The 16,634-nt window shown below is 47.8% G+C and overlaps 4 non-coding genes across 4 annotated transcripts; all 4 read right to left on the bottom strand.

Moving 5' to 3' along the window:
* Window positions 1-7,282: 7,282 nt before the first annotated feature.
* On the bottom strand, window positions 7,283-7,356 carry trnan-guu (transfer RNA asparagine (anticodon GUU)). Its single transcript has one exon. It is a non-coding gene; the product is annotated as a tRNA-Asn (tRNA).
* Window positions 7,357-9,591: 2,235 nt separating this feature from the next.
* Window positions 9,592-9,665, bottom strand: trnan-guu (transfer RNA asparagine (anticodon GUU)). The gene has a single exon. It is a non-coding gene; the product is annotated as a tRNA-Asn (tRNA).
* A 2,229-nt stretch (window positions 9,666-11,894) lies between these two features.
* Window positions 11,895-11,968, bottom strand: trnan-guu (transfer RNA asparagine (anticodon GUU)). The gene has a single exon. It is a non-coding gene; the product is annotated as a tRNA-Asn (tRNA).
* Window positions 11,969-14,196: 2,228 nt separating this feature from the next.
* trnan-guu (transfer RNA asparagine (anticodon GUU)) lies at window positions 14,197-14,270 on the bottom strand. The gene has a single exon. It is a non-coding gene; the product is annotated as a tRNA-Asn (tRNA).
* Window positions 14,271-16,634: the final 2,364 nt, after the last annotated feature.

Raw genomic sequence — 16,634 nt, 5'->3', positions numbered from 1 at the left:
TGCCTTGACATGTTATTCCTTTTGCATTTTGTCTGGCTGCTCAATGTTTCTGTCCATTCCCCAGGGTAGAGGTATTCCAAAACTACAGGGTATAGGTTTAGGGTGAGGGGAAAAGATTTTAAAAGATTTAAAAGACTAAGAATATAACATACATCCCTTACAGTGCGAAGGTGAGGACTGCAGATGCTGGAGATTAGGGTCGAGACTGTGTGCTGGAAAAGCACAGCAGGTCAGGCAGCATCTGAGGAGCAGGATATTCGATGTTTTGGGCAAAACCCTTCATCAGAAAATAGCCATGGGGAACTGGCTTAATCGAGTGGGTCTGGGTGGGATGCTGTTGGGAAGGTCGATGTGATGGCCTGCAGGGATGATATGCCTTAGCCATGCTTATATTGAAAAAGGATTGCCTTAAATCTGCTATGGGACGAGTGGGTTCCAGTTCGTGGGACACTGACACCAGTCCTGGGAAAGGTGGGATTTGTGCTGTCTCTCGCTTCACATTCTGCCCCTTGTCCATTTTCTCCCCACCCACTCCCCCCTGCCCTTTCTCCCCTTTTCACACTGCACCCCGATTCTCTCCCCAACCCTCTGAACCCCGGTCATTCTCTACTCCCCAACCTCTGCCCCTCTCCATTTCTCTCCCTTCTCCACTACCACCAGTGCCCCCGCCCGTCCTTTCTCGTGCCTCAGCCCTCTTTGATCTAGTGGCCGAGCAGAGGCTGATAGCCAAGTTTAGAACACATGAGGATGGCCTCAGCCGAGACCCTGGGTACATGTCACACTACAGGAGACCCACCTACACAATACACTCTCACACACACAAGCACACTCTCTTACATACTCACACGCTCGTGCAGACCCTCTCTGATAGACCTGCTCTCTCTCAGACACACAGTAATACATCCCCACACTCAAACTCACGCACACACCATCTCACATGCTTATACTCCATCACACACACACATCATATCCAGCATGCACACGCAAACTCACCCACTCTCTCTCATGCATGCACTCACATATAGAAGTCTTTGGGGTGAATCTGCGTTTGCAGGATTATATATTTGGAAATAGAACCAGTCTCACTCAAGATAAGGATGCAGACAGACCCTACCCTCACAGTTTTCATGCATTGTCTGACCTGAGGTGTCACCACCTTTTATTGAACCTTAGGTTACCTGGAGAATGTGACTTTTAAAAAGTTCTGGGGTTTACAGATGAATGAATCGAAATCTACAACCCGTTTTAAAAGATGAAAGACTCAACAGCAATCTAGGTTTCTTCAATATATCATTTATGTTGCATAACACTATAATCTTTTATTCTATATTCTGTGTCTTATGATCCTCCTCCACAGAACCACAGGTCCAAGGAGATCTGTCCCAACTTTCCAATCTACCTTCATTGTTAACACTCCTCAGGCACGGCACCATTCACGTCAATCTGTTCATACCCTGAGACCAACGAGCTACATGCCATGGGCACAGCCAGCTCCAGAAGCAGCTGAGACTTGCTCAGCACGAAATACATTGTACATTGCTCCCAGAATTTCAAGCAGCAACGAGTTTCAAGAACATCTGCTTTTCAATCTGTCTCCCTGTTCCCAGAACACTGCTGTTTGTCCCGTCCCCAGGGACCGGGCTCTCTCCACTAGCGGATAATTGATCCATTTTGTTTCTACTCACAAGCTGTGCTGGTGGAAGGCAGAGCCCATTCGCTCTTCTGCTCCCTCTCACTATCACAGGGGGTAGGAGACGTCATTGACACGAATGCATCAAATGACAACTTTGAACTTGTTCCAAATGTCTGTTATGGGAGAAATGGAAAGGTGATGTGCTATCGGGACAGACAGAAATGGACACCGGAGAGTCTTCCCTCAGGTAAATTGATACGAGTGCCTTCTCGTGCAGCCTGTTTGGTGTTCAGAATTTGCCTTGACACAGCAATCCTGCAGAAAGTATTTTGTTACACGGGCGTCTGTTACTTTACCGTAGGAAATGGACAAAAACAGCAAGTCATGTGTTTCAACTTCACCAGTTCATTACCATCCTGAGAGAAGAGGTTTCACTTGGGGTCAGAACACACCGACAGAAGAGCACGAAACAACTCAGAGCTGCACAAGGGAGCCAGCGCAACAGTGGAAATCTGACCCGAACCACTCTCTGCACGAAAACGTCCTTTATAATGTCATTTAATCTTCCTTTTTCTCGGTCCCACATGACTTGGAAAACTTCGGTTCTCTGAGGAAAGCTGACCCAATTTTGCAAACTACCTTCATTGATGACATTCCTCAAACACCGCACAGCTCACGTCAACCTGTTCAACACTATCTCCAACCATTTCACTTCCGTGTTTTCAGCCTCGTTCGTACTCCAGACAGCCCAACCTCGTTTCATCAAGGTGCTTTTTGAGAGCCCCAAGTGTCCCAGATGAAGAGAATCCGAGTGAAACCTTCACTCACTGAGAGTCATCCCCACGACCCTGAGCTGAGGGCCTGCAGGCAATCCAACACGGAAGGGAAGGTTAAAACTCGTCTCTGACACCCGAGCGGCCAGTGACAAGCATTGCCCTCCTCACCATAGGATACAGAGAACAGGAGAAGACCACGCAGATCTCCACGAGTGTATCAACTCGACTGTGCACATTGGGCCAGTATATCACTGTGAAATATTTATGTCCAAGCTTTTTTCCGGAAGCAGATGAGAAGGCGAGGTGCAGAACAGAGCGCAGTTATAAGGGAAAGCTGCTAAAGACGACATTGAGTGAATAGGAGAGAGTGGGTTATGGTCCCAACACGCACCCGTTGTGCCAGGGGTTACACTTCGGGTCCACTCTTCCTTCACTCGCAACACCCCACACCCACCTCCCATAGTGCCAAGTCGCTTTCGCCTGCAACCGCCGAATGTGTAACACCTGCCCATTTACCTGCTCCCTCCTGAATATCCAAGGGCTCAAACATACCTGCCAGGTGAAGCAGCACTTTTGCCACAACCTATTCCACTGCATTCGCTGCTCACAGTGTCGTTTCCCCAATGTAGCATGAAGCATAAACTGGGTGACTGCTTCGCAGAACATCCCGGTTCTGCCCGCAGGAAAAAGGCCCTGACCTGGCGGTTGTCTGCCACTTTAACACATCACCCTGTTCCCTGACCAACATCTCTATCTCAGGCTTGCAGCAGTGTTCTAGCTCCAGATGAAAGAACAGCACCTCATTTTCCACTTGGAGACCTTACAGCCCTCCCGGTCTTCAATATCGAGTTCCATAACTTTAGGGCCTGAACTCCCCCATGTCCTTGACCCCTATCACACAAACGACTCCTTGTTATCACCTCGTCTGCTATGACACACTACGTATTGTTAGCCACTAACAGTCTCCATGAGCAGCTATTCGCCCTCTCACGCGGATCGTTATTCACTCCTACGTCCTTCCTATTGTTCTCTCTCCCTGAGCTGGCGGCAAACACAGCAATGTACATTGGAGACTCTGAGTCAGCTCAAACTTGCTCAGTGTGAAGTACATTCCACATTGCTCCAAGAATTGCAAGCAGCAAAGCGCTTCCAGAAAATCTGCTTGTCATTCTGTCCCTGGGGCGTTGATGTTTGTCTCATCCCCAGGAACTGGACTATCTCCACTGGTAGATAATTAACCCTGTTTATTTCTACTTGCACGTTGTTCTGGGAGGAGGGGGGAGCGGATTTAGGGTCGGGGGAGGGTAGAGTCCATTCGCTCTTCTGCTCTCTCTCTCTCTCTTTCTCCCTCTCTCTCTGAAACCCTTGGGGCGAGAGGTGTCAGTTATACAAACGCGGGGAACATGAACAACTTTGATTGTGAACTTTCTCCAAAGGTCTGTTATCGGAGTGATAGAAAGATGCTGTGCTGGCAGGACAGAGAGAAATGGACACCGAGGACTCTTCGCCCAGGTCAATTCACATTGTTGGTGTTCAGAAATCGTCTTCACGCAGCAATCTTACGGAAAGTCTATTGCAAAGTGCGCATCGCTTTCTTTGTTGCTACCGCGCAGCAGTTAACATCTGAGCCCCAAGTGTCCCAGATGAAGAGAATCGGAGTGAAACCTTCACTCACTGAGAGTCCTCCCCACGGCCCTGAGCTGAGGGACTGCAGGCAGTCCAACACGGAAGGGACAGTTAAAAATGAACCAGTTTTGCTCCCTCAGCCTCTCTGTCCCAGAGACAGGCAGTGGGACGGCATAAACACGTAGCACCATTCTCGCGTTGACACAAGTCGTTCAGCCCATCGAGTCCACGCCGACTGCCTGTTTCTCTCTCTCTGAGGTTATTCACAATCGGTGGGATCCGTCCTAATCGTGGGGGAACTGTGTCTGAGTCGTGATGAGGTTTTTGACATGCTTGTCATTCACGTCTGAACCAGGGTAGCGAATTACTGCAGGGAATGGACGAAACCGCAAGACATTTGTTTCAACTTGACCAGCCGATTGGCATCGCAGAGAACTGGGTTTGCGATCCAGTTCAGAATAAAACCCGCGAATGCCACTGAGACCTCTAAAACCACGCACCTTGCATGGAGTGGATTTGGCGAGTGCATCGATATTCGGGTATGCAGCTGGCAGAAGAGAGCACTGATCCAAAGGAAATCAGCTCGAGGTGACATCGAATAATAGCAGAGGATGGTTTCGATCCTCTGGGTTATGGGCCCAGCACGCTCCCTCTGCGCCACTCTGCTGCCACGCTGTGACCGCTGTCCACACAGCACTTCAGCTTTTCATCTGGCACGCGGCTCGCACGCTGGAGACTGATGTCAAAGACCTCCGCTGCTGTCGTGTGATATGCTGTTTAGCAGACGTACGGAGGCTGTGTAAATAGAAACGTTTTTACTAAATTCCCACATTCTGTTGGTCGAACTGTGATTTCAGACTGAATCACAACATGTGTCGCAGCGCAGACGGAGGCCATGCGGCCCACCTTCGCTCTGCTGGTTCTATGCTTAAGTCAAGGTGTGTCTCTATTCGTTTCATTCTCTCGCATTCTCAGCGTAAATCTGCACATCTGACAAGAAACAGAGCCAGGCAGGTGCGAGCGTGGGCTGCACCATCGCTTAAGGGTGGCTGTTAGTGAGTTCATAATTCAGCCGGCCCCGCCGAGAATTACAATTGTCGTCTATCAGTTTTACTTTTACATAATAAAGCCTGGGACATTCATTGTGGAGACACCGGGGACAGTCTGCAGACACATCCGTGTCACGAGGAACTAGCTTTGTGCTCCGGGGCCGCCGCCCTTTCAGCCTTTCAGTGTTTTGCCTGTTCCCGAGTTCTCTCATTGGCTCGGAGGAGAGAAGGGGTTTGAATTCCTGATGTGCAGGAAGGACAATTCTTTCAATGTCTCAGATCAGTTCATACCCCGAGAACATCAGAGTCAATCTCCCGGCCTCTACAACAAGAGGACGTTGTCTGGACTGTCTCTGGACAATCGTTAGGATGAATGTAGATTGGTAAATGTATTTGGTGACAGTTCTGTTCTAGCCCTGTGAGCGAAACGTGGATCTGAAGGAATAAAAGGGTCATTAACAACATCGATCTGAAATTGGATACGTGACAAGAAACAGAGCCATCACTAACAGTTTGCTTTTGAACTGGAGAAGGTTTCTCGTGAAATTAGCTTGAGGCTCGAGGTATGCAAGGTCAACATAACTTAGGTAAAACACGCAAACACTTGCCTCTTTAGCAGACAGTGAAAGGATTACAAGACGCAAATTAAACATTTTCGACAAGTGATACAGGGGACTGGGAAGATAAGTATTATAAACTGTGAACACCAATGTTCTGGAGCACAATACTTACATTCAAAGACCGAAAACATCCAGGTCCTGATTAATCAGATTGCATTGTGGTACTTTTCTGCAAAACTTCCACTTGTAATGTCCTACAAAAGAGTGACAAAACCCATCCCTGTCAGCCCAGGATAGAAAATCCGAAGGGATGAACGTTTGCTTATTTTCTGAAGACTCACAAAGCCAAGACTGGGTTTTGGTGATTGTTTCCTTTCCACTCCCAGGAGCCGCAGTGGTTGGGGCGGTGGGTTGGGAAAAGTAAAACGTGCCCGTCAGCAGCGTGTGGGGTTATTTCAGCTTCCTCTCATCTGACAACGCTGTGACTTGACTCCGATGTTCTCAGAGATATTTATTGACGCGAGACAATGAGAAGATTCTCATTCCAATTCCCGCAGATCGGGAATTCAAACCGTTTGCCGGCTTCAGGACAATGAGAAAGATTAATTGGGGTGTGTGAAGAAGCTGTGAGCTGCATTTCAAACAGTTAGGTGGACTCAGATGCGTCATCCATTGCGCCCCGGCCCTTTGCGTATCTTACGCCACCATGCTGCAGAGTTCTGACGTTAACACGGACATGCGCAGCAATGGGAACAGTCACAAGGTCAACAACCAAAGATAATCAGCGTCACTGATTCCCTTCCACAGTCACAACTTTGTGAAGCAGTATCTTTCACTGGCAAAGGAAACACCCTTGTCCTCAGGTGCCTGCTTCATTTCGATCACGATTTCCAGCCCCTCACTGTTCTAGTCTCATTTACAAACACTTGGCTCATAGCCTCAAAAGAAGCTCTGCGTGTATCTGCTTGTTCCACCCGAACAGGCAGTGGGTTACAGTTTCCCACCACTCCCAATGTGAGTGAAATATTTTTCCCCCTCCACTGATTTGAATCTTAAAGAAGAAGCCGGGGAGCAAGCTCCCTTTCTTTTCGGCGACATTTCTCATTTTGTAGTCGGCAGGGTTCACACCTGCGTGGGGAAAGCGCAATGGATTTCAAGTCCATCGCATTAACCACTCGGCCCACGAATACAGAACCACACTGACAGCTTCACTTCCCAGGTCTGTCTGCCTGTGGAGCAGAGAAAGAGTGAATTATCGCAGAGTTTGTTTGAATCCAATCATTTCACAGTGATTCGAAAGGGTTAAATATCTGCACACGGCGAGTCTGGGTGTTTCATCGCAAAAGATGAAATGAACTTTCAGTCAAAAACAAAGCACGAGACTGCAGGAGGAACTGAGAAGGTCAGGCTACATGGGTGGAATGAGAATCAGAGACAACGTTTCAGAATTCCGTTTTCTCCGACAGGTACTGTCGCGTTTCTCTTTTTGTCTCAGCTTCTCAGCATCCGCATTCCCTCACGTCAGACATTAATTCAATCCAGAAACCCCTTTGGGGAAAGGATTTCTGTTTGGGGAACATTTTCCTGACCCCATTAAAAGCGGACGCTTTCAAAGCCAAGAACGGGCAGCAAACACACCGCCCCTGGATGGGCTCGAACCACCAACCTTTCGGTTAACAGCCGAACGCGCTAACCAATTGCGCCACAGAGGCAGGTGCGAGCGTGGGCTGCACCATCGCTTAGGGGAGGCTGTTAGTGAGTTCATAATTCAGCCGGCCCCGCCGAGAATTACAATTGTCGTCTATCAGTTTTACTTTTACATAATAAAGCCTGGGACATTCATTGTGGAGACACCGGGGACAGTCTGCAGACACATCCATGTCACGAGGAACTAGCTTTGTGCTCCGGGGCCGTCGCCCTTCCAGCCTTTCAGTGTTTTGCCTGTTCACGAGTTCTCTCATTGGCTCGGAGGAGAGAAGGGGTTTGAATTCCTGATGTGCAGGAAGGACAATTCTTTCAATGTCTCAGATCAGTTCATACCCCGAGAACATCAGAGTCAATCTCCCGGCCTCTACAACAAGAGGACGTTGTCTGGACTGTCTCTGGACAATCGTTAGGATGAATGTAGATTGGTAAACGTATTTGGTGACAGTTCTGTTCTAGCCCTGTGAGCGAAACGTGGATCTGAAGGAATAAAAGGGTCATTAACGGCATCGATCTGAAATTGGATACGTGACAAGAAACAGAGCCATCACTAACAGTTTGCTTTTGAACTGGAGAAGGTTTCTCGTGAAATTAGCTTGAGGCTCGAGGTATGCAAGGTCAACATAACTTAGGTAAAACACGCAAACACTTGCCTCTTTAGCAGACAGTGAAAGGATTACAAGACGCAAATTAAACATTTTCGACAAGTGATACAGGGGACTGGGAAGATAAGTATTATAAACTGTAAACACCAATGTTCTGGAGCACAATACTTACATTCAAAGACCGAAAACATCCAGGCCCTGATTAATCAGATTGCATTGTGGTACTTTTCTGCAAAACTTCCACTTGTAATGTCCTACAAAAGAGTGACAAAACCCATCCCTGTCAGCCCAGGATAGAAAATCCGAAGGGATGAACGTTTGCTTATTTTCTGAAGACTCACAAAGCCAAGACTGGGTTTTGGTGATTGTTTCCTTTCCACTCCCAGGAGCCGCAGTGGTTGGGGCGGTGGGTTGGGAAAAGTAAAACGTGCCCGTCAGCAGCGTGTGGGGTTATTTCAGCTTCCTCTCATCTGACAACGCTGTGACTTGACTCCGATGTTCTCAGAGATATTTATTGACGCGAGACAATGAGAAGATTCTCATTCCAATTCCCGCAGATCGGGAATTCAAACCGTTTGCCGGCTTCAGGACAATGAGAAAGATTAATTGGGGTGTGTGAAGAAGCTGTGAGCTGCATTTCAAACAGTTAGGTGGACTCAGATGCGTCATCCATTGCGCCCCGGCCCTTTGCGTATCTTACGCCACCATGCTGCAGAGTTCTGACGTTAACACGGACATGCGCAGCAATGGGAACAATCACAAGGTCAACAACCAAAGATAATCAGCGTCACTGATTCCCTTCCACAGTCACAACTTTGTGAAGCAGTATCTTTCACTGGCAAAGGAAACACCCTTGTCCTCAGGTGCCTGCTTCATTTCGATCACGATTTCCAGCCCCTCACTGTTCTAGTCTCATTTACAAACACTTGGCTCATAGCCTCAAAAGAAGCTCTGCGTGTATCTGCTTGTTCCACCCGAACAGGCAGTGGGTTACAGTTTCCCACCACTCCCAATGTGAGTGAAATATTTTTCCCCCTCCACTGATTTGAATCTTAAAGAAGAAGCCGGGGAGCAAGCTCCCTTTCTTTTCGGCGACATTTCTCATTTTGTAGTCGGCAGGGTTCACACCTGCGTGGGGAAAGCGCAATGGATTTCAAGTCCATCGCATTAACCACTCGGCCCACGAATACAGAACCACACTGACAGCTTCACTTCCCAGGTCTGTCTGCCTGTGGAGCAGAGAAAGAGTGAATTATCGCAGAGTTTGTTTGAATCCAATCATTTCACAGTGATTCGAAAGGGTTAAATATCTGCACACGGCGAGTCTGGGTGTTTCATCGCAAAAGATGAAATGAACTTTCAGTCAAAAACAAAGCACGAGACTGCAGGAGGAACTGAGAAGGTCAGGCTACATGGGTGGAATGAGAATCAGAGACAACGTTTCAGAATTCCGTTTTCTCCGACAGGTACTGTCGCGTTTCTCTTTTTGTCTCAGCTTCTCAGCATCCGCATTCCCTCACGTCAGACATTAATTCAATCCAGAAACCCCTTTGGGGAAAGGATTTCTGTTTGGGGAACATTTTCCTGACCCCATTAAAAGCGGACGGTTTCAAAGCCAAGAACGGGCAGCAAACACACCGCCCCTGGATGGGCTCGAACCACCAACCTTTCGGTTAACAGCCGAACGCGCTAACCAATTGCGCCACAGAGGCAGGTGCGAGCGTGGGCTGCACCATCGCTTAGGGGAGGCTGTTAGTGAGTTCATAATTCAGCCGGCCCCGCCGAGAATTACAATTGTCGTCTATCAGTTTTACTTTTACATAATAAAGCCTGGGACATTCATTGTGGAGACACCGGGGACAGTCTGCAGACACATCCATGTCACGAGGAACTAGCTTTGTGCTCCGGGGCCGTCGCCCTTCCAGCCTTTCAGTGTTTTGCCTGTTCCCGAGTTCTCTCATTGGCTCGGAGGAGAGAAGGGGTTTGAATTCCTGATGTGCAGGAAGGACAATTCTTTCAATGTCTCAGATCAGTTCATACCCCGAGAACATCAGAGTCAATCTCCCGGCCTCTACAACAAGAGGACGTTGTCTGGACTGTCTCTGGACAATCGTTAGGATGAATGTAGATTGGTAAATGTATTTGGTGACAGTTCTGTTCTAGCCCTGTGAGCGAAACGTGGATCTGAAGGAATAAAAGGGTCATTAACGGCATCGATCTGAAATTGGATACGTGACAAGAAACAGAGCCATCACTAACAGTTTGCTTTTGAACTGGAGAAGGTTTCTCGTGAAATTAGCTTGAGGCTCGAGGTATGCAAGGTCAACATAACTTAGGTAAAACACGCAAACACTTGCCTCTTTAGCAGACAGTGAAAGGATTACAAGACGCAAATTAAACATTTTCGACAAGTGATACAGGGGACTGGGAAGATAAGTATTATAAACTGTGAACACCAATGTTCTGGAGCACAATACTTACATTCAAAGACCGAAAACATCCAGGCCCTGATTAATCAGATTGCATTGTGGTACTTTTCTGCAAAACTTCCACTTGTAATGTCCTACAAAAGAGTGACAAAACCCATCCCTGTCAGCCCAGGATAGAAAATCCGAAGGGATGAACGTTTGCTTATTTTCTGAAGACTCACAAAGCCAAGACTGGGTTTTGGTGATTGTTTCCTTTCCACTCCCAGGAGCCGCAGTGGTTGGGGCGGTGGGTTGGGAAAAGTAAAACGTGCCCGTCAGCAGCGTGTGGGGTTATTTCAGCTTCCTCTCATCTGACAACGCTGTGACTTGACTCCGATGTTCTCAGAGATATTTATTGACGCGAGACAATGAGAAGATTCTCATTCCCGCAGATCGGGAATTCAAACCGTTTGCCGGCTTCAGGACAATGAGAAAGATTAATTGGGGTGTGTGAAGAAGCTGTGAGCTGCATTTCAAACAGTTAGGTGGACTCAGATGCGTCATCCATTGCGCCCCGGCCCTTTGCGTATCTTACGCCACCATGCTGCAGAGTTCTGACGTTAACACGGACATGCGCAGCAATGGGAACAGTCACAAGGTCAACAACCAAAGATAATCAGCGTCACTGATTCCCTTCCACAGTCACAACTTTGTGAAGCAGTATCTTTCACTGGCAAAGGAAACACCCTTGTCCTCAGGTGCCTGCTTCATTTCGATCACGATTTCCAGCCCCTCACTGTTCTAGTCTCATTTACAAACACTTGGCTCATAGCCTCAAAAGAAGCTCTGCGTGTATCTGCTTGTTCCACCCGAACAGGCAGTGGGTTACAGTTTCCCACCACTCCCAATGTGAGTGAAATATTTTTCCCCCTCCACTGATTTGAATCTTAAAGAAGAAGCCGGGGAGCAAGCTCCCTTTCTTTTCGGCGACATTTCTCATTTTGTAGTCGGCAGGGTTCACACCTGCGTGGGGAAAGCGCAATGGATTTCAAGTCCATCGCATTAACCACTCGGCCCACGAATACAGAACCACACTGACAGCTTCACTTCCCAGGTCTGTCTGCCTGTGGAGCAGAGAAAGAGTGAATTATCGCAGAGTTTGTTTGAATCCAATCATTTCACAGTGATTCGAAAGGGTTAAATATCTGCACACGGCGAGTCTGGGTGTTTCATCGCAAAAGATGAAATGAACTTTCATTCAAAAACAAAGCACGAGACTGCAGGAGGAACTGAGAAGGTCAGGCTACATCGGTGGAATGAGAATCAGAGACAACGTTTCAGAATTCCGTTTTCTCCGACAGGTACTGTCGCGTTTCTCTTTTTGTCTCGGCTTCTCAGCATCCGCATTCCCTCACGTCAGACATTAATTCAATCCAGAAACCCCTTTGGGGAAAGGATTTCTGTTTGGGGAACATTTTCCTGACCCCATTAAAAGCGGACGCTTTCAAAGCCAAGAACGGGCAGCAAACACACCGCCCCTGGATGGGCTCGAACCACCAACCTTTCGGTTAACAGCCGAACGCGCTAACCAATTGCGCCACAGAGGCAGGTGCGAGCGTGGGCTGCACCATCGCTTAGGGGAGGCTGTTAGTGAGTTCATAATTCAGCCGGCCCCGCCGAGAATTACAATTGTCGTCTATCAGTTTTACTTTTACATAATAAAGCCTGGGACATTCATTGTGGAGACACCGGGGACAGTCTGCAGACACATCCATGTCACGAGGAACTAGCTTTGTGCTCCGGGGCCGTCGCCCTTCCAGCCTTTCAGTGTTTTGCCTGTTCCCGAGTTCTCTCATTGGCTCGGAGGAGAGAAGGGGTTTGAATTCCTGATGTGCAGGAACGACAATTCTTTCAATGTCTCAGATCAGTTCATACCCCGAGAACATCAGAGTCAATCTCCCGGCCTCTACAACAAGAGGACGTTGTCTGGACTGTCTCTGGACAATCGTTAGGATGAATGTAGATTGGTAAATGTATTTGGTGACAGTTCTGTTCTAGCCCTGTGAGCGAAACGTGGATCTGAAGGAATAAAAGGGTCATTAACAACATCGATCTGAAATTGGATACGTGACAAGAAACAGAGCCATCACTAACAGTTTGCTTTTGAACTGGAGAAGGTTTCTCGTGAAATTAGCTTGAGGCTCGAGGTATGCAAGGTCAACATAACTTAGGTAAAACACGCAAACACTTGCCTCTTTAGCAGACAGTGAAAGGATTACAAGACGCAAATTAAACATTTTCGACAAGTGATACAGGGGACTGGGAAGATAAGTATTATAAACTGTGAACACCAATGTTCTGGAGCACAATACTTACATTCAAAGACCGAAAACATCCAGGTCCTGATTAATCAGATTGCATTGTGGTACTTTTCTGCAAAACTTCGACTTGTAATGTCCTACAAAAGAGTGACAAAACCCATCCCTGTCAGCCCAGGATAGAAAATCCGAAGGGATGAACGTTTGCTTATTTTCTGAAGACTCACAAAGCCAAGACTGGGTTTTGGTGATTGTTTCCTTTCCACTCCCAGGAGCCGCAGTGGTTGGGGCGGTGGGTTGGGAAAAGTAAAACGTGCCCGTCAGCAGCGTGTGGGGTTATTTCAGCTTCCTCTCATCTGACAACGCTGTGACTTGACTCCGATGTTCTCAGAGATATTTATTGACGCGAGACAATGAGAAGATTCTCATTCCCGCAGATCGGGAATTCAAACCGTTTGCCGGCTTCAGGACAATGAGAAAGATTAATTGGGGTGTGTGAAGAAGCTGTGAGCTGCATTTCAAACAGTTAGGTGGACTCAGATGCGTCATCCATTGCGCCCCGGCCCTTTGCGTATCTTACGCCACCATGCTGCAGAGTTCTGACGTTAACACGGACATGCGCAGCAATGGGAACAGTCACAAGGTCAACAACCAAAGATAATCAGCGTCACTGATTCCCTTCCACAGTCACAACTTTGTGAAGCAGTATCTTTCACTGGCAAAGGAAACACCCTTGTCCTCAGGTGCCTGCTTCATTTCGATCACGATTTCCAGCCCCTCACTGTTCTAGTCTCATTTACAAACACTTGGCTCATAGCCTCAAAAGAAGCTCTGCGTGTATCTGCTTGTTCCACCCGAACAGGCAGTGGGTTACAGTTTCCCACCACTCCCAATGTGAGTGAAATATTTTTCCCCCTCCACTGATTTGAATCTTAAAGAAGAAGCCGGGGAGCAAGCTCCCTTTCTTTTCGGCGACATTTCTCATTTTGTAGTCGGCAGGGTTCACACCTGCGTGGGGAAAGCGCAATGGATTTCAAGTCCATCGCATTAACCACTCGGCCCACGAATACAGAACCACACTGACAGCTTCACTTCCCAGGTCTGTCTGCCTGTGGAGCAGAGAAAGAGTGAATTATCGCAGAGTTTGTTTGAATCCAATCATTTCACAGTGATTCGAAAGGGTTAAATATCTGCACACGGCGAGTCTGGGTGTTTCATCGCAAAAGATGAAATGAACTTTCAGTCAAAAACAAAGCACGAGACTGCAGGAGGAACTGAGAAGGTCAGGCTACATCGGTGGAATGAGAATCAGAGACAACGTTTCAGAATTCCGTTTTCTCCGACAGGTACTGTCGCGTTTCTCTTTTTGTCTCGGCTTCTCAGCATCCGCATTCCCTCACGTCAGACATTAATTCAATCCAGAAACCCCTTGGGGAAAGGATTTCTGTTTGGGGAACATTTTCCTGACCCCATTAAAAGCGGACGCTTTCAAAGCCGAGAACGGGCAGCAAACACACCGCCCCTGGATGGGCTCGAACCACCAACCTTTCGGTTAACAGCCGAACGCGCTAACCAATTGCGCCACAGAAGCAGGTGCGAGCGTGGGCTGCACCATCGCTTAGGGGAGGCTGTTAGTGAGTTCATAATTCAGCCGGCCCCGCCGAGAATTACAATTGTCGTCTATCAGTTTTACTTTTACATAATAAAGCCTGGGACATTCATTGTGGAGACACCGGGGACAGTCTGCAGACACATCCATGTCACGAGGAACTAGCTTTGTGCTCCGGGGCCGTCGCCCTTCCAGCCTTTCAGTGTTTTGCCTGTTCACGAGTTCTCTCATTGGCTCGGAGGAGAGAAGGGGTTTGAATTCCTGATGTGCAGGAAGGACAATTCTTTCAATGTCTCAGATCAGTTCATACCCCGAGAACATCAGAGTCAATCTCCCGGCCTCTACAACAAGAGGACGTTGTCTGGACTGTCTCTGGACAATCGTTAGGATGAATGTAGATTGGTAAACGTATTTGGTGACAGTTCTGTTCTAGCCCTGTGAGCGAAACGTGGATCTGAAGGAATAAAAGGGTCATTAACGGCATCGATCTGAAATTGGATACGTGACAAGAAACAGAGCCATCACTAACAGTTTGCTTTTGAACTGGAGAAGGTTTCTCGTGAAATTAGCTTGAGGCTCGAGGTATGCAAGGTCAACATAACTTAGGTAAAACACGCAAACACTTGCCTCTTTAGCAGAGTGTGAAAGGATTACAAGACGCAAATTAAACATTTTCGACAAGTGATACAGGGGACTGGGAAGATAAGTATTATAAACTGTAAACACCAATGTTCTGGAGCACAATACTTACATTCAAAGACCGAAAACATCCAGGCCCTGATTAATCAGATTGCATTGTGGTACTTTTCTGCAAAACTTCCACTTGTAATGTCCTCCAAAAGAGTGACAAAACCCATCCCTGTCAGCCCAGGATAGAAAATCCGAAGGGATGAACGTTTGCTTATTTTCTGAAGACTCACAAAGCCAAGACTGGGTTTTGGTGATTGTTTCCTTTCCACTCCCAGGAGCCGCAGTGGTTGGGGCGGTGGGTTGGGAAAAGTAAAACGTGCCCGTCAGCAGCGTGTGGGGTTATTTCAGCTTCCTCTCATCTGACAACGCTGTGACTTGACTCCGATGTTCTCAGAGATATTTATTGACGCGAGACAATGAGAAGATTCTCATTCCCGCAGATCGGGAATTCAAACCGTTTGCCGGCTTCAGGACAATGAGAAAGATTAATTGGGGTGTGTGAAGAAGCTGTGAGCTGCATTTCAAACAGTTAGGTGGACTCAGATGCGTCATCCATTGCGCCCCGGCCCTTTGCGTATCTTACGCCACCATGCTGCAGAGTTCTGACGTTAACACGGACATGCGCAGCAATGGGAACAGTCACAAGGTCAACAACCAAAGATAATCAGCGTCACTGATTCCCTTCCACAGTCACAACTTTGTGAAGCAGTATCTTTCACTGGCAAAGGAAACACCCTTGTCCTCAGGTGCCTGCTTCATTTCGATCACGATTTCCAGCCCCTCACTGTTCTAGTCTCATTTACAAACACTTGGCTCATAGCCTCAAAAGAAGCTCTGCGTGTATCTGCTTGTTCCACCCGAACAGGCAGTGGGTTACAGTTTCCCACCACTCCCAATGTGAGTGAAATATTTTTCCCCCTCCACTGATTTGAATCTTAAAGAAGAAGCCGGGGAGCAAGCTCCCTTTCTTTTCGGCGACATTTCTCATTTTGTAGTCGGCAGGGTTCACACCTGCGTGGGGAAAGCGCAATGGATTTCAAGTCCATCGCATTAACCACTCGGCCCACGAATACAGAACCATACTGACAGCTTCACTTCCCAGGTCTGTCTGCCTGTGGAGCAGAGAAAGAGTGAATTATCGCAGAGTTTGTTTGAATCCAATCATTTCACAGTGATTCGAAAGGGTTAAATATCTGCACACGGCGAGTCTGGGTGTTTCATCGCAAAAGATGAAATGAACTTTCAGTCAAAAACAAAGCACGAGACTGCAGGAGGAACTGAGAAGGTCAGGCTACATCGGTGGAATGAGAATCAGAGACAACGTTTCAGAATTCCGTTTTCTCCGACAGGTACTGTCGCGTTTCTCTTTTTGTCTCGGCTTCTCAGCATCCGCATTCCCTCACGTCAGACATTAATTCAATCCAGAAGCAATCACCCCAACATCTACGAACAAATCTGCATCTGGATGCTATTTCAACGAGCTACTTCACACTGCAGCACCGAACAAGCTTCCCTGGGTGGGTTTTCTTTCCTATAAAGGCGCGCAGGAGAGGAACCCGAGGCACTACAGGGGTAGTGCCTCCCACCCGCCCTCCTCCTCTAACCTATTAATAAGCTCAGTTGTGGTAAGCAGGTGCATGGTCGTCCCTGCTGATT

Source organism: Hemiscyllium ocellatum (assembly GCF_020745735.1).
Source record: "Hemiscyllium ocellatum isolate sHemOce1 chromosome 27 unlocalized genomic scaffold, sHemOce1.pat.X.cur. SUPER_27_unloc_31, whole genome shotgun sequence".
NCBI classification, from domain to species: domain Eukaryota; kingdom Metazoa; phylum Chordata; class Chondrichthyes; order Orectolobiformes; family Hemiscylliidae; genus Hemiscyllium; species Hemiscyllium ocellatum.
The sequence above is the reverse complement of the archived record's forward strand: the minus strand, read 5'-3'. Positions and strand labels throughout refer to the sequence as shown.